The 25,746-nt window shown below is 46.2% G+C and overlaps 11 non-coding genes across 11 annotated transcripts; all 11 read left to right on the forward strand.

The window, feature by feature from the left end:
- The first annotated feature begins 2,070 nt into the window (after window positions 1-2,070).
- LOC130337445 (U2 spliceosomal RNA) lies at window positions 2,071-2,261 on the forward strand. The gene has a single exon (XR_008878323.1). It is a non-coding gene; the product is annotated as a U2 spliceosomal RNA (small nuclear RNA).
- A 2,101-nt stretch (window positions 2,262-4,362) lies between these two features.
- LOC130337446 (U2 spliceosomal RNA) lies at window positions 4,363-4,553 on the forward strand. The gene has a single exon (XR_008878324.1). It is a non-coding gene; the product is annotated as a U2 spliceosomal RNA (small nuclear RNA).
- Window positions 4,554-6,656: 2,103 nt separating this feature from the next.
- LOC130337447 (U2 spliceosomal RNA) lies at window positions 6,657-6,847 on the forward strand. Its single transcript, XR_008878325.1, has one exon. It is a non-coding gene; the product is annotated as a U2 spliceosomal RNA (small nuclear RNA).
- Window positions 6,848-8,952: 2,105 nt separating this feature from the next.
- On the forward strand, window positions 8,953-9,143 carry LOC130337449 (U2 spliceosomal RNA). The gene has a single exon (XR_008878326.1). It is a non-coding gene; the product is annotated as a U2 spliceosomal RNA (small nuclear RNA).
- Window positions 9,144-11,248: 2,105 nt separating this feature from the next.
- LOC130337450 (U2 spliceosomal RNA) lies at window positions 11,249-11,439 on the forward strand. The gene has a single exon (XR_008878327.1). It is a non-coding gene; the product is annotated as a U2 spliceosomal RNA (small nuclear RNA).
- A 2,102-nt stretch (window positions 11,440-13,541) lies between these two features.
- Window positions 13,542-13,732, forward strand: LOC130337452 (U2 spliceosomal RNA). Its single transcript, XR_008878329.1, has one exon. It is a non-coding gene; the product is annotated as a U2 spliceosomal RNA (small nuclear RNA).
- Window positions 13,733-15,830: 2,098 nt separating this feature from the next.
- LOC130337453 (U2 spliceosomal RNA) lies at window positions 15,831-16,021 on the forward strand. Its single transcript, XR_008878331.1, has one exon. It is a non-coding gene; the product is annotated as a U2 spliceosomal RNA (small nuclear RNA).
- Window positions 16,022-18,121: 2,100 nt separating this feature from the next.
- Window positions 18,122-18,312, forward strand: LOC130337454 (U2 spliceosomal RNA). Its single transcript, XR_008878332.1, has one exon. It is a non-coding gene; the product is annotated as a U2 spliceosomal RNA (small nuclear RNA).
- A 2,104-nt stretch (window positions 18,313-20,416) lies between these two features.
- On the forward strand, window positions 20,417-20,607 carry LOC130337379 (U2 spliceosomal RNA). Its single transcript, XR_008878267.1, has one exon. It is a non-coding gene; the product is annotated as a U2 spliceosomal RNA (small nuclear RNA).
- Window positions 20,608-22,716: 2,109 nt separating this feature from the next.
- Window positions 22,717-22,907, forward strand: LOC130337380 (U2 spliceosomal RNA). The gene has a single exon (XR_008878268.1). It is a non-coding gene; the product is annotated as a U2 spliceosomal RNA (small nuclear RNA).
- A 2,080-nt stretch (window positions 22,908-24,987) lies between these two features.
- LOC130337455 (U2 spliceosomal RNA) lies at window positions 24,988-25,178 on the forward strand. Its single transcript, XR_008878333.1, has one exon. It is a non-coding gene; the product is annotated as a U2 spliceosomal RNA (small nuclear RNA).
- Window positions 25,179-25,746: the final 568 nt, after the last annotated feature.

A 25,746-nucleotide genomic window follows, 5' to 3' on the forward strand; every position in this document is an offset into this window, starting at 1 on the left:
TTTCATTGCTACCTGCTTGCTGGCTAGCCAGCTAGCCAAGCCCTGTGGGCCTTGCTGCTGCTGCTGCTGCTGCAGCCAAAAAACAAAAGGTGGTGCTGCTGCTGCTTCTGCTGCTTCTGCTTCTGCTTGTGTCTGGCCGCTGTTGGAGCGTCCAGGCACAGGACTTCTGCTGCTGCTGACTAAATGGCCTCCTTAATTGGATCATTTGAGTAGCCAGCACACCTGTGCAGGTAGGGCATGACATGATAGGCAGCTGCCTTGATAGCGGGTGGGTGCTGAATGTTCCTAATTGACAAAATAAGATTATGCTTATGAAGAAATATAAAATCTCATCCCTTCCCCAATATCGCGCCACACCCCTACCCCTTAATTCCCTGGTTGAACTTGATGGACATATGTCTTTTTTCGACCGTACTAACTATGTAACTATGTAACATAACATGGGGGGGGGGGGGGGTCTCCTGGCTGTTCACACAGGTGTGTCATTGCTGTACATTGACCATGCATTGCTTCTGTGGTATTGCAAAGGCAAAGACAAATGCTTCCAGCCATCCATTGCACTAATGGATTGGTCATCAGCTGGCTGTCTATGTCCCGCATCAATATAGACCAAAGTACAGAGGGTTAGGCTATGCTATTGTGCACCTACCTGATGCATCAGAAGGTGCGAGGCCCTTGCTAAATTCTGTGCACAGACTTTGAGATCTATGCTTTAGACTGTATCTAAACCTGCTCCAACATGGACTGACATTCTGGCCTACTTTCAGCCGATGCGACTTGTCTGTCGCTGAACAGTCGCTTTTTATGTATTCAGAACCTATGTATAATGATGTAAAAATGCTCTAGAAGCTAAAGTCGCAGAAATGTCACACATATTTGGCCTGCAACTTTCTGTGCGACAAATTCAGACAGGAAAAATCAGTATAAATCCTTAGAAAATTATCCCCCAGTGTCTCCATCTGCTGGCGGTATTGAATAAGCATTGCTGCACTGATGGGGTATGCATTAGACGAAAAAAAAGAAGAAAAAGAAGAATAATACGCCCAGAAAAGAGGCGAAAAGGAGAAAAACGTAAAAAAACGTGAAAAAAAAGTAAGAGGAAGAGAAGGGAAAAAAAGGTGGAAATGGGTTTAAAAGTGATTTCGGCGGAGAATATATATATATATATATATATATATATATATATATATATATATACGCGCACACACACACATATATATAAACGTATTCTCCGTTGAGATATTGCAGCCGCTGCTGTGTCCAGGCCCAGGAGCCTTAGCACTGTGCTGTGATGTCACTCAATACCACTGACATCACTAGGTGTAAACAACATCTCTCCTTTGCTGTGTATGTGACTATGGAGCTGTTTGGTGATGTCGTCTATTATGGCCTTCATAGAAGCAACAGGAGATTGTTGCATCCATCTAGAACCCTCAGAACTACAGTGCTATGATGTCACTCACTTCCACAGGCCTTGCAGAGTGTAAACAACAACAACCCAGCTTTGTTGTGTATGTAACCATAGGGATTTGTGATGTCACCTAGAACCTTCACAGCAGCGACAGCTTTATGAGGAGCATCAGCACTGCTCTGCCTGAGCAGAACCATCACCGCCATAGGTTGTCAAATAACCCGGATTTAACCCACACAGGTAAGTCCAATGGGGTGCAGGCATGTCCTCTATGCTTACAGCTTCCCGTGGGTGTTGGTTTGATACCGTTTGGGGACAGCCAAGGAGGCATCTGCAGGCAACAAAGGTAGGTGTGTGCTTGTGTGTGTGTTTCCTATGCAGATCCTAAGCCCAGTGTCACATGCAAGTAGGAGGAGTAAGAAGGGTTCCTGGCAAATCCGGGTTATGGATTGCATTTAAAAAGGCCCCGTGGGAGTGCAATGGGCCCCTGTCTTGCTGCTTAGCAATAATGGTATGGGTTTAGGTTCTGCTGTGTGTACTGGTGGTTGACTGCCCCCCAGCCCAGAGTGTGCATGGAAAATTGTCTGGCAGCCTCCCTGACAGCAAGCAGTGATAGTGCCCATGAAGGGGACCTTGTTGGGCCCGCCCCTTTCACGGTTATCGCTTCTCGGCCTTTTGGCTAAGATCAAGTGTAGTATCTGTTCTTATCAGTTTAATATCTGATACGTCCCCTATCTGGGGACCATATATTAAATGGATTTTTGAGAACGGGGGCCGATTTCGAAGCTTGCTTCCGTCGCCCTATGCATTGACCCGATATGGCAGTATCTTCGGGTACAGTGCACCACCCCCTTACAGGGTTAAAAAGAAAGATTCCTACTTTCATTGCTACCTGCTTGCTGGCTAGCCAGCTAGCCAGCCCTGTGGGCCTTGCTGCTGCTGCTGCTGCTGCAGCCAAAAAACAAAAGGTGGTGCTGCTGCTGCTTCTGCTGCTTCTGCTTCTGCTTGTGTCTGGCCGCTGTTGGAGCGTCCAGGCACAGGACTTCTGCTGCTGCTGACTAAATGGCCTCCTTAATTGGATCATTTGAGTAGCCAGCACACCTGTGCAGGTAGGGCATGACATGATAGGCAGCTGCCTTGATAGCGGGTGGGTGCTGAATGTTCCTAATTGACAAAATAAGATTAATGCTTATGAAGAAATATAAAATCTCATCCCTTCCCCAATATCGCGCCACACCCCTACCCCTTAATTCCCTGGTTGAACTTGATGGACATATGTCTTTTTTCGACCGTACTAACTATGTAACTATGTAACATAACATGGGGGGGGGGGGGGGGTCTCCTGGCTGTTCACACAGGTGTGTCATTGCTGTACATTGACCATGCATTGCTTCTGTGGTATTGCAAAGGCAAAGACAAATGCTTCCAGCCATCCATTGCACTAATGGATTGGTCATCAGCTGGCTGTCTATGTCCCGCATCAATATAGACCAAAGTACAGAGGGTTAGGCTATGCTATTGTGCACCTACCTGATGCATCAGAAGGTGCGAGGCCCTTGCTAAATTCTGTGCACAGACTTTGAGATCTATGCTTTAGACTGTATCTAAACCTGCTCCAACATGGACTGACATTCTGGCCTACTTTCAGCCGATGCGACTTGTCTGTCGCTGAACAGTCGCTTTTTATGTATTCAGAACCTATGTATAATGATGTAAAAATGCTCTAGAAGCTAAAGTCGCAGAAATGTCACACATATTTGGCCTGCAACTTTCTGTGCGACAAATTCAGACAGGAAAAATCAGTATAAATCCTTAGAAAATTATCCCCCAGTGTCTCCATCTGCTGGCGGTATTGAATAAGCATTGCTGCACTGATGGGGTATGCATTAGACGAAAAAAAAGAAGAAAAAGAAGAATAATACGCCCAGAAAAGAGGCGAAAAGGAGAAAAACGTAAAAAAACGTGAAAAAAAAGTAAGAGGAAGAGAAGGGAAAAAAAGGTGGAAATGGGTTTAAAAGTGATTTCGGCGGAGAATATATATATATATATATATATATATATATATATATATATATATACGCGCACACACACACATATATATAAACGTATTCTCCGTTGAGATATTGCAGCCGCTGCTGTGTCCAGGCCCAGGAGCCTTAGCACTGTGCTGTGATGTCACTCAATACCACTGACATCACTAGGTGTAAACAACATCTCTCCTTTGCTGTGTATGTGACTATGGAGCTGTTTGGTGATGTCGTCTATTATGGCCTTCATAGAAGCAACAGGAGATTGTTGCATCCATCTAGAACCCTCAGAACTACAGTGCTATGATGTCACTCACTTCCACAGGCCTTGCAGAGTGTAAACAACAACAACCCAGCTTTGTTGTGTATGTAACCATAGGGATTTGTGATGTCACCTAGAACCTTCACAGCAGCGACAGCTTTATGAGGAGCATCAGCACTGCTCTGCCTGAGCAGAACCATCACCGCCATAGGTTGTCAAATAACCCGGATTTAACCCACACAGGTAAGTCCAATGGGGTGCAGGCATGTCCTCTATGCTTACAGCTTCCCGTGGGTGTTGGTTTGATACCGTTTGGGGACAGCCAAGGAGGCATCTGCAGGCAACAAAGGTAGGTGTGTGCTTGTGTGTGTGTTTCCTATGCAGATCCTAAGCCCAGTGTCACATGCAAGTAGGAGGAGTAAGAAGGGTTCCTGGCAAATCCGGGTTATGGATTGCATTTAAAAAGGCCCCGTGGGAGTGCAATGGGCCCCTGTCTTGCTGCTTAGCAATAATGGTATGGGTTTAGGTTCTGCTGTGTGTACTGGTGGTTGACTGCCCCCCAGCCCAGAGTGTGCATGGAAAATTGTCTGGCAGCCTCCCTGACAGCAAGCAGTGATAGTGCCCATGAAGGGGACCTTGTTGGGCCCGCCCCTTTCACGGTTATCGCTTCTCGGCCTTTTGGCTAAGATCAAGTGTAGTATCTGTTCTTATCAGTTTAATATCTGATACGTCCCCTATCTGGGGACCATATATTAAATGGATTTTTGAGAACGGGGGCCGATTTCGAAGCTTGCTTCCGTCGCCCTATGCATTGACCCGATATGGCAGTATCTTCGGGTACAGTGCACCACCCCCTTACAGGGTTAAAAAGAAAGATTCCTACTTTCATTGCTACCTGCTTGCTGGCTAGCCAGCTAGCCAGCCCTGTGGGCCTTGCTGCTGCTGCTGCTGCTGCAGCCAAAAAACAAAAGGTGGTGCTGCTGCTGCTTCTGCTGCTTCTGCTTCTGCTTGTGTCTGGCCGCTGTTGGAGCGTCCAGGCACAGGACTTCTGCTGCTGCTGACTAAATGGCCTCCTTAATTGGATCATTTGAGTAGCCAGCACACCTGTGCAGGTAGGGCATGACATGATAGGCAGCTGCCTTGATAGCGGGTGGGTGCTGAATGTTCCTAATTGACAAAATAAGATTAATGCTTATGAAGAAATATAAAATCTCATCCCTTCCCCAATATCGCGCCACACCCCTACCCCTTAATTCCCTGGTTGAACTTGATGGACATATGTCTTTTTTCGACCGTACTAACTATGTAACTATGTAACATAACATGGGGGGGGGGGGGGGGTCTCCTGGCTGTTCACACAGGTGTGTCATTGCTGTACATTGACCATGCATTGCTTCTGTGGTATTGCAAAGGCAAAGACAAATGCTTCCAGCCATCCATTGCACTAATGGATTGGTCATCAGCTGGCTGTCTATGTCCCGCATCAATATAGACCAAAGTACAGAGGGTTAGGCTATGCTATTGTGCACCTACCTGATGCATCAGAAGGTGCGAGGCCCTTGCTAAATTCTGTGCACAGACTTTGAGATCTATGCTTTAGACTGTATCTAAACCTGCTCCAACATGGACTGACATTCTGGCCTACTTTCAGCCGATGCGACTTGTCTGTCGCTGAACAGTCGCTTTTTATGTATTCAGAACCTATGTATAATGATGTAAAAATGCTCTAGAAGCTAAGTCGCAGAAATGTCACACATATTTGGCCTGCAACTTTCTGTGCGACAAATTCAGACAGGAAAAATCAGTATAAATCCTTAGAAAATTATCCCCCAGTGTCTCCATCTGCTGGCGGTATTGAATAAGCATTGCTGCACTGATGGGGTATGCATTAGACGAAAAAAAAGAAGAAAAAGAAGAATAATACGCCCAGAAAAGAGGCGAAAAGGAGAAAAACGTAAAAAAACGTGAAAAAAAAGTAAGAGGAAGAGAAGGGAAAAAAAGGTGGAAATGGGTTTAAAAGTGATTTCGGCGGAGAAATATATATATATATATATATATATATATATATATATATATATATATACGCGCACACACACACATATATATAAACGTATTCTCCGTTGAGATATTGCAGCCGCTGCTGTGTCCAGGCCCAGGAGCCTTAGCACTGTGCTGTGATGTCACTCAATACCACTGACATCACTAGGTGTAAACAACATCTCTCCTTTGCTGTGTATGTGACTATGGAGCTGTTTGGTGATGTCGTCTATTATGGCCTTCATAGAAGCAACAGGAGATTGTTGCATCCATCTAGAACCCTCAGAACTACAGTGCTATGATGTCACTCACTTCCACAGGCCTTGCAGAGTGTAAACAACAACAACCCAGCTTTGTTGTGTATGTAACCATAGGGATTTGTGATGTCACCTAGAACCTTCACAGCAGCGACAGCTTTATGAGGAGCATCAGCACTGCTCTGCCTGAGCAGAACCATCACCGCCATAGGTTGTCAAATAACCCGGATTTAACCCACACAGGTAAGTCCAATGGGGTGCAGGCATGTCCTCTATGCTTACAGCTTCCCGTGGGTGTTGGTTTGATACCGTTTGGGGACAGCCAAGGAGGCATCTGCAGGCAACAAAGGTAGGTGTGTGCTTGTGTGTGTGTTTCCTATGCAGATCCTAAGCCCAGTGTCACATGCAAGTAGGAGGAGTAAGAAGGGTTCCTGGCAAATCCGGGTTATGGATTGCATTTAAAAAGGCCCCGTGGGAGTGCAATGGGCCCCTGTCTTGCTGCTTAGCAATAATGGTATGGGTTTAGGTTCTGCTGTGTGTACTGGTGGTTGACTGCCCCCCAGCCCAGAGTGTGCATGGAAAATTGTCTGGCAGCCTCCCTGACAGCAAGCAGTGATAGTGCCCATGAAGGGGACCTTGTTGGGCCCGCCCCTTTCACGGTTATCGCTTCTCGGCCTTTTGGCTAAGATCAAGTGTAGTATCTGTTCTTATCAGTTTAATATCTGATACGTCCCCTATCTGGGGACCATATATTAAATGGATTTTTGAGAACGGGGGCCGATTTCGAAGCTTGCTTCCGTCGCCCTATGCATTGACCCGATATGGCAGTATCTTCGGGTACAGTGCACCACCCCCTTACAGGGTTAAAAAGAAAGATTCCTACTTTCATTGCTACCTGCTTGCTGGCTAGCCAGCTAGCCAGCCCTGTGGGCCTTGCTGCTGCTGCTGCTGCTGCAGCCAAAAAACAAAAGGTGGTGCTGCTGCTGCTTCTGCTGCTTCTGCTTCTGCTTGTGTCTGGCCGCTGTTGGAGCGTCCAGGCACAGGACTTCTGCTGCTGCTGACTAAATGGCCTCCTTAATTGGATCATTTGAGTAGCCAGCACACCTGTGCAGGTAGGGCATGACATGATAGGCAGCTGCCTTGATAGCGGGTGGGTGCTGAATGTTCCTAATTGACAAAATAAGATTAATGCTTATGAAGAAATATAAAATCTCATCCCTTCCCCAATATCGCGCCACACCCCTACCCCTTAATTCCCTGGTTGAACTTGATGGACATATGTCTTTTTTCGACCGTACTAACTATGTAACTATGTAACATAACATGGGGGGGGGGGGTGGGGGGTCTCCTGGCTGTTCACACAGGTGTGTCATTGCTGTACATTGACCATGCATTGCTTCTGTGGTATTGCAAAGGCAAAGACAAATGCTTCCAGCCATCCATTGCACTAATGGATTGGTCATCAGCTGGCTGTCTATGTCCCGCATCAATATAGACCAAAGTACAGAGGGTTAGGCTATGCTATTGTGCACCTACCTGATGCATCAGAAGGTGCGAGGCCCTTGCTAAATTCTGTGCACAGACTTTGAGATCTATGCTTTAGACTGTATCTAAACCTGCTCCAACATGGACTGACATTCTGGCCTACTTTCAGCCGATGCGACTTGTCTGTCGCTGAACAGTCGCTTTTTATGTATTCAGCACCTATGTATAATGTTGTAAAAAGGCTCTAGAAGCTAAAGTCGCAGAAATGTCACACATATTTGGCCTGCAACTTTCTGTGCGACAAATTCAGACAGGAAAAATCAGTATAAATCCTTAGAAAATTATCCCCCAGTGTCTCCATCTGCTGGCGGTATTGAATAAGCATTGCTGCACTGATGGGGTATGCATTAGACGAAAAAAAAGAAGAAAAAGAAGAATAATACGCCCAGAAAAGAGGCGAAAAGGAGAAAAACGTAAAAAAACGTGAAAAAAAAGTAAGAGGAAGAGAAGGGAAAAAAAGGTGGAAATGGGTTTAAAAGTGATTTCGGCGGAGAAATATATATATATATATATATATATATATATATATATATATATATACGCGCACACACACACATATATATAAACGTATTCTCCGTTGAGATATTGCAGCCGCTGCTGTGTCCAGGCCCAGGAGCCTTAGCACTGTGCTGTGATGTCACTCAATACCACTGACATCACTAGGTGTAAACAACATCTCTCCTTTGCTGTGTATGTGACTATGGAGCTGTTTGGTGATGTCGTCTATTATGGCCTTCATAGAAGCAACAGGAGATTGTTGCATCCATCTAGAACCCTCAGAACTACAGTGCTATGATGTCACTCACTTCCACAGGCCTTGCAGAGTGTAAACAACAACAACCCAGCTTTGTTGTGTATGTAACCATAGGGATTTGTGATGTCACCTAGAACCTTCACAGCAGCGACAGCTTTATGAGGAGCATCAGCACTGCTCTGCCTGAGCAGAACCATCACCGCCATAGGTTGTCAAATAACCCGGATTTAACCCACACAGGTAAGTCCAATGGGGTGCAGGCATGTCCTCTATGCTTACAGCTTCCCGTGGGTGTTGGTTTGATACCGTTTGGGGACAGCCAAGGAGGCATCTGCAGGCAACAAAGGTAGGTGTGTGCTTGTGTGTGTGTTTCCTATGCAGATCCTAAGCCCAGTGTCACATGCAAGTAGGAGGAGTAAGAAGGGTTCCTGGCAAATCCGGGTTATGGATTGCATTTAAAAAGGCCCCGTGGGAGTGCAATGGGCCCCTGTCTTGCTGCTTAGCAATAATGGTATGGGTTTAGGTTCTGCTGTGTGTACTGGTGGTTGACTGCCCCCCAGCCCAGAGTGTGCATGGAAAATTGTCTGGCAGCCTCCCTGACAGCAAGCAGTGATAGTGCCCATGAAGGGGACCTTGTTGGGCCCGCCCCTTTCACGGTTATCGCTTCTCGGCCTTTTGGCTAAGATCAAGTGTAGTATCTGTTCTTATCAGTTTAATATCTGATACGTCCCCTATCTGGGGACCATATATTAAATGGATTTTTGAGAACGGGGGCCGATTTCGAAGCTTGCTTCCGTCGCCCTATGCATTGACCCGATATGGCAGTATCTTCGGGTACAGTGCACCACCCCCTTACAGGGTTAAAAAGAAAGATTCCTACTTTCATTGCTACCTGCTTGCTGGCTAGCCAGCTAGCCAGCCCTGTGGGCCTTGCTGCTGCTGCTGCTGCTGCAGCCAAAAAACAAAAGGTGGTGCTGCTGCTGCTTCTGCTGCTTCTGCTTCTGCTTGTGTCTGGCCGCTGTTGGAGCGTCCAGGCACAGGACTTCTGCTGCTGCTGACTAAATGGCCTCCTTAATTGGATCATTTGAGTAGCCAGCACACCTGTGCAGGTAGGGCATGACATGATAGGCAGCTGCCTTGATAGCGGGTGGGTGCTGAATGTTCCTAATTGACAAAATAAGATTAATGCTTATGAAGAAATATAAAATCTCATCCCTTCCCCAATATCGCGCCACACCCCTACCCCTTAATTCCCTGGTTGAACTTGATGGACATATGTCTTTTTTCGACCGTACTAACTATGTAACTATGTAACATAACATGGGGGGGGGGGGGGGGGGTCTCCTGGCTGTTCACACAGGTGTGTCATTGCTGTACATTGACCATGCATTGCTTCTGTGGTATTGCAAAGGCAAAGACAAATGCTTCCAGCCATCCATTGCACTAATGGATTGGTCATCAGCTGGCTGTCTATGTCCCGCATCAATATAGACCAAAGTACAGAGGGTTAGGCTATGCTATTGTGCACCTACCTGATGCATCAGAAGGTGCGAGGCCCTTGCTAAATTCTGTGCACAGACTTTGAGATCTATGCTTTAGACTGTATCTAAACCTGCTCCAACATGGACTGACATTCTGGCCTACTTTCAGCCGATGCGACTTGTCTGTCGCTGAACAGTCGCTTTTTATGTATTCAGAACCTATGTATAATGATGTAAAAATGCTCTAGAAGCTAAAGTCGCAGAAATGTCACACATATTTGGCCTGCAACTTTCTGTGCGACAAATTCAGACAGGAAAAATCAGTATAAATCCTTAGAAAATTATCCCCCAGTGTCTCCATCTGCTGGCGGTATTGAATAAGCATTGCTGCACTGATGGGGTATGCATTAGACGAAAAAAAAGAAGAAAAAGAAGAATAATACGCCCAGAAAAGAGGCGAAAAGGAGAAAAACGTAAAAAAACGTGAAAAAAAAGTAAGAGGAAGAGAAGGGAAAAAAAGGTGGAAATGGGTTTAAAAGTGATTTCGGCGGAGAATATATATATATATATATATATATATATATATATATATATATATATACGCGCACACACACACATATACATAAACGTATTCTCCGTTGAGATATTGCAGCCGCTGCTGTGTCCAGGCCCAGGAGCCTTAGCACTGTGCTGTGATGTCACTCAATACCACTGACATCACTAGGTGTAAACAACATCTCTCCTTTGCTGTGTATGTGACTATGGAGCTGTTTGGTGATGTCGTCTATTATGGCCTTCATAGAAGCAACAGGAGATTGTTGCATCCATCTAGAACCCTCAGAACTACAGTGCTATGATGTCACTCACTTCCACAGGCCTTGCAGAGTGTAAACAACAACAACCCAGCTTTGTTGTGTATGTAACCATAGGGATTTGTGATGTCACCTAGAACCTTCACAGCAGCGACAGCTTTATGAGGAGCATCAGCACTGCTCTGCCTGAGCAGAACCATCACCGCCATAGGTTGTCAAATAACCCGGATTTAACCCACACAGGTAAGTCCAATGGGGTGCAGGCATGTCCTCTATGCTTACAGCTTCCCGTGGGTGTTGGTTTGATACCGTTTGGGGACAGCCAAGGAGGCATCTGCAGGCAACAAAGGTAGGTGTGTGCTTGTGTGTGTGTTTCCTATGCAGATCCTAAGCCCAGTGTCACATGCAAGTAGGAGGAGTAAGAAGGGTTCCTGGCAAATCCGGGTTATGGATTGCATTTAAAAAGGCCCCGTGGGAGTGCAATGGGCCCCTGTCTTGCTGCTTAGCAATAATGGTATGGGTTTAGGTTCTGCTGTGTGTACTGGTGGTTGACTGCCCCCCAGCCCAGAGTGTGCATGGAAAATTGTCTGGCAGCCTCCCTGACAGCAAGCAGTGATAGTGCCCATGAAGGGGACCTTGTTGGGCCCGCCCCTTTCACGGTTATCGCTTCTCGGCCTTTTGGCTAAGATCAAGTGTAGTATCTGTTCTTATCAGTTTAATATCTGATACGTCCCCTATCTGGGGACCATATATTAAATGGATTTTTGAGAACGGGGGCCGATTTCGAAGCTTGCTTCCGTCGCCCTATGCATTGACCCGATATGGCAGTATCTTCGGGTACAGTGCACCACCCCCTTACAGGGTTAAAAAGAAAGATTCCTACTTTCATTGCTACCTGCTTGCTGGCTAGCCAGCTAGCCAGCCCTGTGGGCCTTGCTGCTGCTGCTGCTGCTGCTGCAGCCAAAAAACAAAAGGTGGTGCTGCTGCTGCTTCTGCTGCTTCTGCTTCTGCTTGTGTCTGGCCGCTGTTGGAGCGTCCAGGCACAGGACTTCTGCTGCTGCTGACTAAATGGCCTCCTTAATTGGATCATTTGAGTAGCCAGCACACCTGTGCAGGTAGGGCATGACATGATAGGCAGCTGCCTTGATAGCGGGTGGGTGCTGAATGTTCCTAATTGACAAAATAAGATTAATGCTTATGAAGAAATATAAAATCTCATCCCTTCCCCAATATCGCGCCACACCCCTACCCCTTAATTCCCTGGTTGAACTTGATGGACATATGTCTTTTTTCGACCGTACTAACTATGTAACTATGTAACATAACATGGGGGGGGGGGGGGTCTCCTGGCTGTTCACACAGGTGTGTCATTGCTGTACATTGACCATGCATTGCTTCTGTGGTATTGCAAAGGCAAAGACAAATGCTTCCAGCCATCCATTGCACTAATGGATTGGTCATCAGCTGGCTGTCTATGTCCCGCATCAATATAGACCAAAGTACAGAGGGTTAGGCTATGCTATTGTGCACCTACCTGATGCATCAGAAGGTGCGAGGCCCTTGCTAAATTCTGTGCACAGACTTTGAGATCTATGCTTTAGACTGTATCTAAACCTGCTCCAACATGGACTGACATTCTGGCCTACTTTCAGCCGATGCGACTTGTCTGTCGCTGAACAGTCGCTTTTTATGTATTCAGAACCTATGTATAATGATGTAAAAATGCTCTAGAAGCTAAAGTCGCAGAAATGTCACACATATTTGGCCTGGCAACTTTCTGTGCGACAAATTCAGACAGGAAAAATCAGTATAAATCCTTAGAAAATTATCCCCCAGTGTCTCCATCTGCTGGCGGTATTGAATAAGCATTGCTGCACTGATGGGGTATGCATTAGACGAAAAAAAAGAAGAAAAAGAAGAATAATACGCCCAGAAAAGAGGCGAAAAGGAGAAAAACGTAAAAAAACGTGAAAAAAAAGTAAGAGGAAGAGAAGGGAAAAAAAGGTGGAAATGGGTTTAAAAGTGATTTCGGCGGAGAAATATATATATATATATATATATATATATATATATATATATATACGCGCACACACACACATATATATAAACGTATTCTCCGTTGAGATATTGCAGCCGCTGCTGTGTCCAGGCCCAGGAGCCTTAGCACTGTGCTGTGATGTCACTCAATACCACTGACATCACTAGGTGTAAACAACATCTCTCCTTTGCTGTGTATGTGACTATGGAGCTGTTTGGTGATGTCGTCTATTATGGCCTTCATAGAAGCAACAGGAGATTGTTGCATCCATCTAGAACCCTCAGAACTACAGTGCTATGATGTCACTCACTTCCACAGGCCTTGCAGAGTGTAAACAACAACAACCCAGCTTTGTTGTGTATGTAACCATAGGGATTTGTGATGTCACCTAGAACCTTCACAGCAGCGACAGCTTTATGAGGAGCATCAGCACTGCTCTGCCTGAGCAGAACCATCACCGCCATAGGTTGTCAAATAACCCGGATTTAACCCACACAGGTAAGTCCAATGGGGTGCAGGCATGTCCTCTATGCTTACAGCTTCCCGTGGGTGTTGGTTTGATACCGTTTGGGGACAGCCAAGGAGGCATCTGCAGGCAACAAAGGTAGGTGTGTGCTTGTGTGTGTGTTTCCTATGCAGATCCTAAGCCCAGTGTCACATGCAAGTAGGAGGAGTAAGAAGGGTTCCTGGCAAATCCGGGTTATGGATTGCATTTAAAAAGGCCCCGTGGGAGTGCAATGGGCCCCTGTCTTGCTGCTTAGCAATAATGGTATGGGTTTAGGTTCTGCTGTGTGTACTGGTGGTTGACTGCCCCCCAGCCCAGAGTGTGCATGGAAAATTGTCTGGCAGCCTCCCTGACAGCAAGCAGTGATAGTGCCCATGAAGGGGACCTTGTTGGGCCCGCCCCTTTCACGGTTATCGCTTCTCGGCCTTTTGGCTAAGATCAAGTGTAGTATCTGTTCTTATCAGTTTAATATCTGATACGTCCCCTATCTGGGGACCATATATTAAATGGATTTTTGAGAACGGGGGCCGATTTCGAAGCTTGCTTCCGTCGCCCTATGCATTGACCCGATATGGCAGTATCTTCGGGTACAGTGCACCACCCCCTTACAGGGTTAAAAAGAAAGATTCCTACTTTCATTGCTACCTGCTTGCTGGCTAGCCAGCTAGCCAGCCCTGTGGGCCTTGCTGCTGCTGCTGCTGCTGCAGCCAAAAAACAAAAGGTGGTGCTGCTGCTGCTTCTGCTGCTTCTGCTTCTGCTTGTGTCTGGCCGCTGTTGGAGCGTCCAGGCACAGGACTTCTGCTGCTGCTGACTAAATGGCCTCCTTAATTGGATCATTTGAGTAGCCAGCACACCTGTGCAGGTAGGGCATGACATGATAGGCAGCTGCCTTGATAGCGGGTGGGTGCTGAATGTTCCTAATTGACAAAATAAGATTAATGCTTATGAAGAAATATAAAATCTCATCCCTTCCCCAATATCGCGCCACACCCCTACCCCTTAATTCCCTGGTTGAACTTGATGGACATATGTCTTTTTTCGACCGTACTAACTATGTAACTATGTAACATAACATGGGGGGGGGGGGGGGGTCTCCTGGCTGTTCACACAGGTGTGTCATTGCTGTACATTGACCATGCATTGCTTCTGTGGTATTGCAAAGGCAAAGACAAATGCTTCCAGCCATCCATTGCACTAATGGATTGGTCATCAGCTGGCTGTCTATGTCCCGCATCAATATAGACCAAAGTACAGAGGGTTAGGCTATGCTATTGTGCACCTACCTGATGCATCAGAAGGTGCGAGGCCCTTGCTAAATTCTGTGCACAGACTTTGAGATCTATGCTTTAGACTGTATCTAAACCTGCTCCAACATGGACTGACATTCTGGCCTACTTTCAGCCGATGCGACTTGTCTGTCGCTGAACAGTCGCTTTTTATGTATTCAGAACCTATGTATAATGATGTAAAAATGCTCTAGAAGCTAAAGTCGCAGAAATGTCACACATATTTGGCCTGCAACTTTCTGTGCGACAAATTCAGACAGGAAAAATCAGTATAAATCCTTAGAAAATTATCCCCCAGTGTCTCCATCTGCTGGCGGTATTGAATAAGCATTGCTGCACTGATGGGGTATGCATTAGACGAAAAAAAAGAAGAAAAAGAAGAATAATACGCCCAGAAAAGAGGCGAAAAGGAGAAAAACGTAAAAAAACGTGAAAAAAAAGTAAGAGGAAGAGAAGGGAAAAAAAGGTGGAAATGGGTTTAAAAGTGATTTCGGCGGAGATATATATATATATATATATATATATATATATATATATATATACGCGCACACACACACATATATATAAACGTATTCTCCGTTGAGATATTGCAGCCGCTGCTGTGTCCAGGCCCAGGAGCCTTAGCACTGTGCTGTGATGTCACTCAATACCACTGACATCACTAGGTGTAAACAACATCTCTCCTTTGCTGTGTATGTGACTATGGAGCTGTTTGGTGATGTCGTCTATTATGGCCTTCATAGAAGCAACAGGAGATTGTTGCATCCATCTAGAACCCTCAGAACTACAGTGCTATGATGTCACTCACTTCCACAGGCCTTGCAGAGTGTAAACAACAACAACCCAGCTTTGTTGTGTATGTAACCATAGGGATTTGTGATGTCACCTAGAACCTTCACAGCAGCGACAGCTTTATGAGGAGCATCAGCACTGCTCTGCCTGAGCAGAACCATCACCGCCATAGGTTGTCAAATAACCCGGATTTAACCCACACAGGTAAGTCCAATGGGGTGCAGGCATGTCCTCTATGCTTACAGCTTCCCGTGGGTGTTGGTTTGATACCGTTTGGGGACAGCCAAGGAGGCATCTGCAGGCAACAAAGGTAGGTGTGTGCTTGTGTGTGTGTTTCCTATGCAGATCCTAAGCCCAGTGTCACATGCAAGTAGGAGGAGTAAGAAGGGTTCCTGGCAAATCCGGGTTATGGATTGCATTTAAAAAGGCCCCGTGGGAGTGCAATGGGCCCCTGTCTTGCTGCTTAGCAATAATGGTATGGGTTTAGGTTCTGCTGTGTGTACTGGTGGTTGACTGCCCCCCAGCCCAGAGTGTGCATGGAAAATTGTCTGGCAGCCTCCCTGACAGCAAGCAGTGATAGTGCCCATGAAGGGGACCTTGTTGGGCCCGCCCCTTTCACGGTTATCGCTTCTCGGCCTTTTGGCTAAGATCAAGTGTAGTATCTGTTCTTATCAGTTTAATATCTGATACGTCCCCTATCTGGGGACCATATATTAAATGGATTTTTGAGAACGGGGGCCGATTTCGAAGCTTGCTTCCGTCGCCCTATGCATTGACCCGATATGGCAGTATCTTCGGGTACAGTGCACCACCCCCTTACAGGGTTAAAAAGAAAGATTCCTACTTTCATTGCTACCTGCTTGCTGGCTAGCCAGCTAGCCAGCCCTGTGGGCCTTGCTGCTGCTGCTGCTGCTGCAGCCAAAAAACAAAAGGTGGTGCTGCTGCTGCTTCTGCTGCTTCTGCTTCTGCTTGTGTCTGGCCGCTGTTGGAGCGTCCAGGCACAGGACTTCTGCTGCTGCTGACTAAATGGCCTCCTTAATTGGATCATTTGAGTAGCCAGCACACCTGTGCAGGTAGGGCATGACATGATAGGCAGCTGCCTTGATAGCGGGTGGGTGCTGAATGTTCCTAATTGACAAAATAAGATTAATGCTTATGAAGAAATATAAAATCTCATCCCTTCCCCAATATCGCGCCACACCCCTACCCCTTAATTCCCTGGTTGAACTTGATGGACATATGTCTTTTTTCGACCGTACTAACTATGTAACTATGTAACATAACATGGGGGGGGGGGGGGGTCTCCTGGCTGTTCACACAGGTGTGTCATTGCTGTACATTGACCATGCATTGCTTCTGTGGTATTGCAAAGGCAAAGACAAATGCTTCCAGCCATCCATTGCACTAATGGATTGGTCATCAGCTGGCTGTCTATGTCCCGCATCAATATAGACCAAAGTACAGAGGGTTAGGCTATGCTATTGTGCACCTACCTGATGCATCAGAAGGTGCGAGGCCCTTGCTAAATTCTGTGCACAGACTTTGAGATCTATGCTTTAGACTGTATCTAAACCTGCTCCAACATGGACTGACATTCTGGCCTACTTTCAGCCGATGCGACTTGTCTGTCGCTGAACAGTCGCTTTTTATGTATTCAGAACCTATGTATAATGATGTAAAAATGCTCTAGAAGCTAAAGTCGCAGAAATGTCACACATATTTGGCCTGCAACTTTCTGTGCGACAAATTCAGACAGGAAAAATCAGTATAAATCCTTAGAAAATTATCCCCCAGTGTCTCCATCTGCTGGCGGTATTGAATAAGCATTGCTGCACTGATGGGGTATGCATTAGACGAAAAAAAAGAAGAAAAAGAAGAATAATACGCCCAGAAAAGAGGCGAAAAGGAGAAAAACGTAAAAAAACGTGAAAAAAAAGTAAGAGGAAGAGAAGGGAAAAAAAGGTGGAAATGGGTTTAAAAGTGATTTCGGCGGAGAATATATATATATATATATATATATATATATATATATATATATATACGCGCACACACACACATATATATAAACGTATTCTCCGTTGAGATATTGCAGCCGCTGCTGTGTCCAGGCCCAGGAGCCTTAGCACTGTGCTGTGATGTCACTCAATACCACTGACATCACTAGGTGTAAACAACATCTCTCCTTTGCTGTGTATGTGACTATGGAGCTGTTTGGTGATGTCGTCTATTATGGCCTTCATAGAAGCAACAGGAGATTGTTGCATCCATCTAGAACCCTCAGAACTACAGTGCTATGATGTCACTCACTTCCACAGGCCTTGCAGAGTGTAAACAACAACAACCCAGCTTTGTTGTGTATGTAACCATAGGGATTTGTGATGTCACCTAGAACCTTCACAGCAGCGACAGCTTTATGAGGAGCATCAGCACTGCTCTGCCTGAGCAGAACCATCACCGCCATAGGTTGTCAAATAACCCGGATTTAACCCACACAGGTAAGTCCAATGGGGTGCAGGCATGTCCTCTATGCTTACAGCTTCCCGTGGGTGTTGGTTTGATACCGTTTGGGGACAGCCAAGGAGGCATCTGCAGGCAACAAAGGTAGGTGTGTGCTTGTGTGTGTGTTTCCTATGCAGATCCTAAGCCCAGTGTCACATGCAAGTAGGAGGAGTAAGAAGGGTTCCTGGCAAATCCGGGTTATGGATTGCATTTAAAAAGGCCCCGTGGGAGTGCAATGGGCCCCTGTCTTGCTGCTTAGCAATAATGGTATGGGTTTAGGTTCTGCTGTGTGTACTGGTGGTTGACTGCCCCCCAGCCCAGAGTGTGCATGGAAAATTGTCTGGCAGCCTCCCTGACAGCAAGCAGTGATAGTGCCCATGAAGGGGACCTTGTTGGGCCCGCCCCTTTCACGGTTATCGCTTCTCGGCCTTTTGGCTAAGATCAAGTGTAGTATCTGTTCTTATCAGTTTAATATCTGATACGTCCCCTATCTGGGGACCATATATTAAATGGATTTTTGAGAACGGGGGCCGATTTCGAAGCTTGCTTCCGTCGCCCTATGCATTGACCCGATATGGCAGTATCTTCGGGTACAGTGCACCACCCCCTTACAGGGTTAAAAAGAAAGATTCCTACTTTCATTGCTACCTGCTTGCTGGCTAGCCAGCTAGCCAGCCCTGTGGGCCTTGCTGCTGCTGCTGCTGCTGCAGCCAAAAAACAAAAGGTGGTGCTGCTGCTGCTTCTGCTGCTTCTGCTTCTGCTTGTGTCTGGCCGCTGTTGGAGCGTCCAGGCACAGGACTTCTGCTGCTGCTGACTAAATGGCCTCCTTAATTGGATCATTTGAGTAGCCAGCACACCTGTGCAGGTAGGGCATGACATGATAGGCAGCTGCCTTGATAGCGGGTGGGTGCTGAATGTTCCTAATTGACAAAATAAGATTAATGCTTATGAAGAAATATAAAATCTCATCCCTTCCCCAATATCGCGCCACACCCCTACCCCTTAATTCCCTGGTTGAACTTGATGGACATATGTCTTTTTTCGACCGTACTAACTATGTAACTATGTAACATAACATGGGGGGGGGGGGGGGGTCTCCTGGCTGTTCACACAGGTGTGTCATTGCTGTACATTGACCATGCATTGCTTCTGTGGTATTGCAAAGGCAAAGACAAATGCTTCCAGCCATCCATTGCACTAATGGATTGGTCATCAGCTGGCTGTCTATGTCCCGCATCAATATAGACCAAAGTACAGAGGGTTAGGCTATGCTATTGTGCACCTACCTGATGCATCAGAAGGTGCGAGGCCCTTGCTAAATTCTGTGCACAGACTTTGAGATCTATGCTTTAGACTGTATCTAAACCTGCTCCAACATGGACTGACATTCTGGCCTACTTTCAGCCGATGCGACTTGTCTGTCGCTGAACAGTCGCTTTTTATGTATTCAGAACCTATGTATAATGATGTAAAAATGCTCTAGAAGCTAAAGTCGCAGAAATGTCACACATATTTGGCCTGCAACTTTCTGTGCGACAAATTCAGACAGGAAAAATCAGTATAAATCCTTAGAAAATTATCCCCCAGTGTCTCCATCTGCTGGCGGTATTGAATAAGCATTGCTGCACTGATGGGGTATGCATTAGACGAAAAAAAAGAAGAAAAAGAAGAATAATACGCCCAGAAAAGAGGCGAAAAGGAGAAAAACGTAAAAAAACGTGAAAAAAAAGTAAGAGGAAGAGAAGGGAAAAAAAGGTGGAAATGGGTTTAAAAGTGATTTCGGCGGAGAAATATATATATATATATATATATATATATATATATATATATATATATATACGCGCACACACACACATATATATAAACGTATTCTCCGTTGAGATATTGCAGCCGCTGCTGTGTCCAGGCCCAGGAGCCTTAGCACTGTGCTGTGATGTCACTCAATACCACTGACATCACTAGGTGTAAACAACATCTCTCCTTTGCTGTGTATGTGACTATGGAGCTGTTTGGTGATGTCGTCTATTATGGCCCATAGAAGCAACAGGAGATTGTTGCATCCATCTAGAACCCTCAGAACTACAGTGCTATGATGTCACTCACTTCCACAGGCCTTGCAGAGTGTAAACAACAACAACCCAGCTTTGTTGTGTATGTAACCATAGGGATTTGTGATGTCACCTAGAACCTTCACAGCAGCGACAGCTTTATGAGGAGCATCAGCACTGCTCTGCCTGAGCAGAACCATCACCGCCATAGGTTGTCAAATAACCCGGATTTAACCCACACAGGTAAGTCCAATGGGGTGCAGGCATGTCCTCTATGCTTACAGCTTCCCGTGGGTGTTGGTTTGATACCGTTTGGGGACAGCCAAGGAGGCATCTGCAGGCAACAAAGGTAGGTGTGTGCTTGTGTGTGTGTTTCCTATGCAGATCCTAAGCCCAGTGTCACATGCAAGTAGGAGGAGTAAGAAGGGTTCCTGGCAAATCCGGGTTATGGATTGCATTTAAAAAGGCCCCGTGGGAGTGCAATGGGCCCCTGTCTTGCTGCTTAGCAATAATGGTATGGGTTTAGGTTCTGCTGTGTGTACTGGTGGTTGACTGCCCCCCAGCCCAGAGTGTGCATGGAAAATTGTCTGGCAGCCTCCCTGACAGCAAGCAGTGATAGTGCCCATGAAGGGGACCTTGTTGGGCCCGCCCCTTTCACGGTTATCGCTTCTCAGCCTTTTGGCTAAGATCAAGTGTAGTATCTGTTCTTATCAGTTTAATATCTGATACGTCCCCTATCTGGGGACCATATATTAAATGGATTTTTGAGAACGGGGGCCGATTTCGAAGCTTGCTTCCGTCGCCCTATGCATTGACCCGATATGGCAGTATCTTCGGGTACAGTGCACCACCCCCTTACAGGGTTAAAAAGAAAGATTCCTACTTTCATTGCTACCTGCTTGCTGGCTAGCCAGCTAGCCAGCCCTGTGGGCCTTGCTGCTGCTGCTGCTGCTGCAGCCAAAAAACAAAAGGTGGTGCTGCTGCTGCTTCTGCTGCTTCTGCTTCTGCTTGTGTCTGGCCGCTGTTGGAGCGTCCAGGCACAGGACTTCTGCTGCTGCTGACTAAATGGCCTCCTTAATTGGATCATTTGAGTAGCCAGCACACCTGTGCAGGTAGGGCATGACATGATAGGCAGCTGCCTTGATAGCGGGTGGGTGCTGAATGTTCCTAATTGACAAAATAAGATTAATGCTTATGAAGAAATATAAAATCTCATCCCTTCCCCAATATCGCGCCACACCCCTACCCCTTAATTCCCTGGTTGAACTTGATGGACATATGTCTTTTTTCGACCGTACTAACTATGTAACTATGTAACATAACATGGGGGGGGGGGGGGGGGGGGGTCTCCTGGCTGTTCACACAGGTGTGTCATTGCTGTACATTGACCATGCATTGCTTCTGTGGTATTGCAAAGGCAAAGACAAATGCTTCCAGCCATCCATTGCACTAATGGATTGGTCATCAGCTGGCTGTCTATGTCCCGCATCAATATAGACCAAAGTACAGAGGGTTAGGCTATGCTATTGTGCACCTACCTGATGCATCAGAAGGTGCGAGGCCCTTGCTAAATTCTGTGCACAGACTTTGAGATCTATGCTTTAGACTGTATCTAAACCTGCTCCAACATGGACTGACATTCTGGCCTACTTTCAGCCGATGCGACTTGTCTGTCGCTGAACAGTCGCTTTTTATGTATTCAGAACCTATGTATAATGATGTAAAAATGCTCTAGAAGCTAAAGTCGCAGAAATGTCACACATATTTGGCCTGCAACTTTCTGTGCGACAAATTCAGACAGGAAAAATCAGTATAAATCCTTAGAAAATTATCCCCCAGTGTCTCCATCTGCTGGCGGTATTGAATAAGCATTGCTGCACTGATGGGGTATGCATTAGACGAAAAAAAAGAAGAAAAAGAAGAATAATACGCCCAGAAAAGAGGCGAAAAGGAGAAAAACGTAAAAAAACGTGAAAAAAAAGTAAGAGGAAGAGAAGGGAAAAAAAGGTGGAAATGGGTTTAAAAGTGATTTCGGCGGAGAAATATATATATATATATATATATATATATATATATATATATATATATACGCGCACACACACACATATATATAAACGTATTCTCCGTTGAGATATTGCAGCCGCTGCTGTGTCCAGGCCCAGGAGCCTTAGCACTGTGCTGTGATGTCACTCAATACCACTGACATCACTAGGTGTAAACAACATCTCTCCTTTGCTGTGTATGTGACTATGGAGCTGTTTGGTGATGTCGTCTATTATGGCCTTCATAGAAGCAACAGGAGATTGTTGCATCCATCTAGAACCCTCAGAACTACAGTGCTATGATGTCACTCACTTCCACAGGCCTTGCAGAGTGTAAACAACAACAACCCAGCTTTGTTGTGTATGTAACCATAGGGATTTGTGATGTCACCTAGAACCTTCACAGCAGCGACAGCTTTATGAGGAGCATCAGCACTGCTCTGCCTGAGCAGAACCATCACCGCCATAGGTTGTCAAATAACCCGGATTTAACCCACACAGGTAAGTCCAATGGGGTGCAGGCATGTCCTCTATGCTTACAGCTTCCCGTGGGTGTTGGTTTGATACCGTTTGGGGACAGCCAAGGAGGCATCTGCAGGCAACAAAGGTAGGTGTGTGCTTGTGTGTGTGTTTCCTATGCAGATCCTAAGCCCAGTGTCACATGCAAGTAGGAGGAGTAAGAAGGGTTCCTGGCAAATCCGGGTTATGGATTGCATTTAAAAAGGCCCCGTGGGAGTGCAATGGGCCCCTGTCTTGCTGCTTAGCAATAATGGTATGGGTTTAGGTTCTGCTGTGTGTACTGGTGGTTGACTGCCCCCCAGCCCAGAGTGTGCATGGAAAATTGTCTGGCAGCCTCCCTGACAGCAAGCAGTGATAGTGCCCATGAAGGGGACCTTGTTGGGCCCGCCCCTTTCACGGTTATCGCTTCTCGGCCTTTTGGCTAAGATCAAGTGTAGTATCTGTTCTTATCAGTTTAATATCTGATACGTCCCCCATCTGGGGACCATATATTAAATGGATTTTTGAGAACGGGGGCCGATTTCGAAGCTTGCTTCCGTCGCCCTATGCATTGACCCGATATGGCAGTATCTTCGGGTACAGTGCACCACCCCCTTACAGGGTTAAAAAGAAAGATTCCTACTTTCATTGCTACCTGCTTGCTGGCTAGCCAGCTAGCCAGCCCTGTGGGCCTTGCTGCTGCAGCCAAAAAACAAAAGGTGGTGCTGCTGCTGCTGCTTCTGCTGCTTCTGCTTGTGTCTGGCCGCTGTTGGAGCGTCCAGGCACAGGACTTCTGCTGCTGCTGACTAAATGGCCTCCTTAATTGGATCATTTGAGTAGCCAGCACACCTGTGCAGGTAGGGCATGACATGATAGGCAGCTGCCTTGATAGCGGGTGGGTGCTGAATGTTCCTAATTGACAAAATAAGATTAATGCTTATGAAGAAATATAAAATCTCATCCCTTCCCCAATATCGCGCCACACCCCTACCCCTTAATTCCCTGGTTGAACTTGATGGACATATGTCTTTTTTCGACCGTACTAACTATGTAACTATGTAACATAACATGGGGGGGGGTCTCCTGGCTGTTCACACAGGTGTGTCATTGCTGTACATTGACCATGCATTGCTTCTGTGGTATTGCAAAGGCAAAGACAAATGCTTCCAGCCATCCATTGCACTAATGGATTGGTCATCAGCTGGCTGTCTATGTCCCGCATCAATATAGACCAAAGTACAGAGGGTTAGGCTATGCTATTGTGCACCTACCTGATGCATCAGAAGGTGCGAGGCCCTTGCTAAATTCTGTGCACAGACTTTGAGATCTATACTTTAGACTGTATCTAAACCTGCTCCAACATGGACTGACATTCTGGCCTACTTTCAGCCGATGCGACTTGTCTGTCGCTGAACAGTCGCTTTTTATGTATTCAGCACCTATGTATAATGTTGTAAAAATGCTCTAGAAGCTAAAGTCGCAGAAATGTCACACATATTTGGCCTGCAACTTTCTGTGCGACAAATTCAGACAGGAAAAATCAGTATAAATCCTTAGAAAATTATCCCCCAGTGTCTCCATCTGCTGGCGGTATTGAATAAGCATTGCTGCACTGATGGGGTATGCATTAGACGAAAAAAAAGAAGAAAAAGAAGAATAATACGCCCAGAAAAGAGGCGAAAAGGAGAAAAACGTAAAAAAACGTGAAAAAAAAGTAAGAGGAAGAGAAGGGAAAAAAAGGTGGAAATGGGTTTAAAAGTGATTTCGGCGGAGAAATATATATATATATATATATATATATATATATATATATATATATACGCGCACACACACACATATATATAAACGTATTCTCCGTTGAGATATTGCAGCCGCTGCTGTGTCCAGGCCCAGGAGCCTTAGCACTGTGCTGTGATGTCACTCAATACCACTGACATCACTAGGTGTAAACAACATCTCTCCTTTGCTGTGTATGTGACTATGGAGCTGTTTGGTGATGTCGTCTATTATGGCCTTCATAGAAGCAACAGGAGATTGTTGCATCCATCTAGAACCCTCAGAACTACAGTGCTATGATGTCACTCACTTCCACAGGCCTTGCAGAGTGTAAACAACAACAACCCAGCTTTGTTGTGTATGTAACCATAGGGATTTGTGATGTCACCTAGAACCTTCACAGCAGCGACAGCTTTATGAGGAGCATCAGCACTGCTCTGCCTGAGCAGAACCATCACCGCCATAGGTTGTCAAATAACCCGGATTTAACCCACACAGGTAAGTCCAATGGGGTGCAGGCATGTCCTCTATGCTTACAGCTTCCCGTGGGTGTTGGTTTGATACCGTTTGGGGACAGCCAAGGAGGCATCTGCAGGCAACAAAGGTAGGTGTGTGCTTGTGTGTGTGTTTCCTATGCAGATCCTAAGCCCAGTGTCACATGCAAGTAGGAGGAGTAAGAAGGGTTCCTGGCAAATCCGGGTTATGGATTGCATTTAAAAAGGCCCCGTGGGAGTGCAATGGGCCCCTGTCTTGCTGCTTAGCAATAATGGTATGGGTTTAGGTTCTGCTGTGTGTACTGGTGGTTGACTGCCCCCCAGCCCAGAGTGTGCATGGAAAATTGTCTGGCAGCCTCCCTGACAGCAAGCAGTGATAGTGCCCATGAAGGGGACCTTGTTGGGCCCGCCCCTTTCACGGTTATCGCTTCTCGGCCTTTTGGCTAAGATCAAGTGTAGTATCTGTTCTTATCAGTTTAATATCTGATACGTCCCCTATCTGGGGACCATATATTAAATGGATTTTTGAGAACGGGGGCCGATTTCGAAGCTTGCTTCCGTCGCCCTATGCATTGACCCGATATGGCAGTATCTTCGGGTACAGTGCACCACCCCCTTACAGGGTTAAAAAGAAAGATTCCTACTTTCATTGCTACCTGCTTGCTGGCTAGCCAGCTAGCCAGCCCTGTGGGCCTTGCTGCTGCAGCCAAAAAACAAAAGGTGGTGCTGCTGCTGCTGCTTCTGCTGCTTCTGCTTGTGTCTGGCCGCTGTTGGAGCGTCCAGGCACAGGACTTCTGCTGCTGCTGACTAAATGGCCTCCTTAATTGGATCATTTGAGTAGCCAGCACACCTGTGCAGGTAGGGCATGACATGATAGGCAGCTGCCTTGATAGCGGGTGGGTGCTGAATGTTCCTAATTGACAAAATAAGATTAATGCTTATGAAGAAATATAAAATCTCATCCCTTCCCCAATATCGCGCCACACCCCTACCCCTTAATTCCCTGGTTGAACTTGATGGACATATGTCTTTTTTCGACCGTACTAACTATGTAACTATGTAACATAACATGGGGGGGGGGGGGGGGGGTCTCCTGGCTGTTCACACAGGTGTGTCATTGCTGTACATTGACCATGCATTGCTTCTGTGGTATTGCAAAGGCAAAGACAAATGCTTCCAGCC

This window comes from Hyla sarda, unplaced genomic scaffold, assembly GCF_029499605.1.
Source record: "Hyla sarda isolate aHylSar1 unplaced genomic scaffold, aHylSar1.hap1 scaffold_496, whole genome shotgun sequence".
NCBI lineage: Eukaryota > Metazoa > Chordata > Amphibia > Anura > Hylidae > Hyla > Hyla sarda.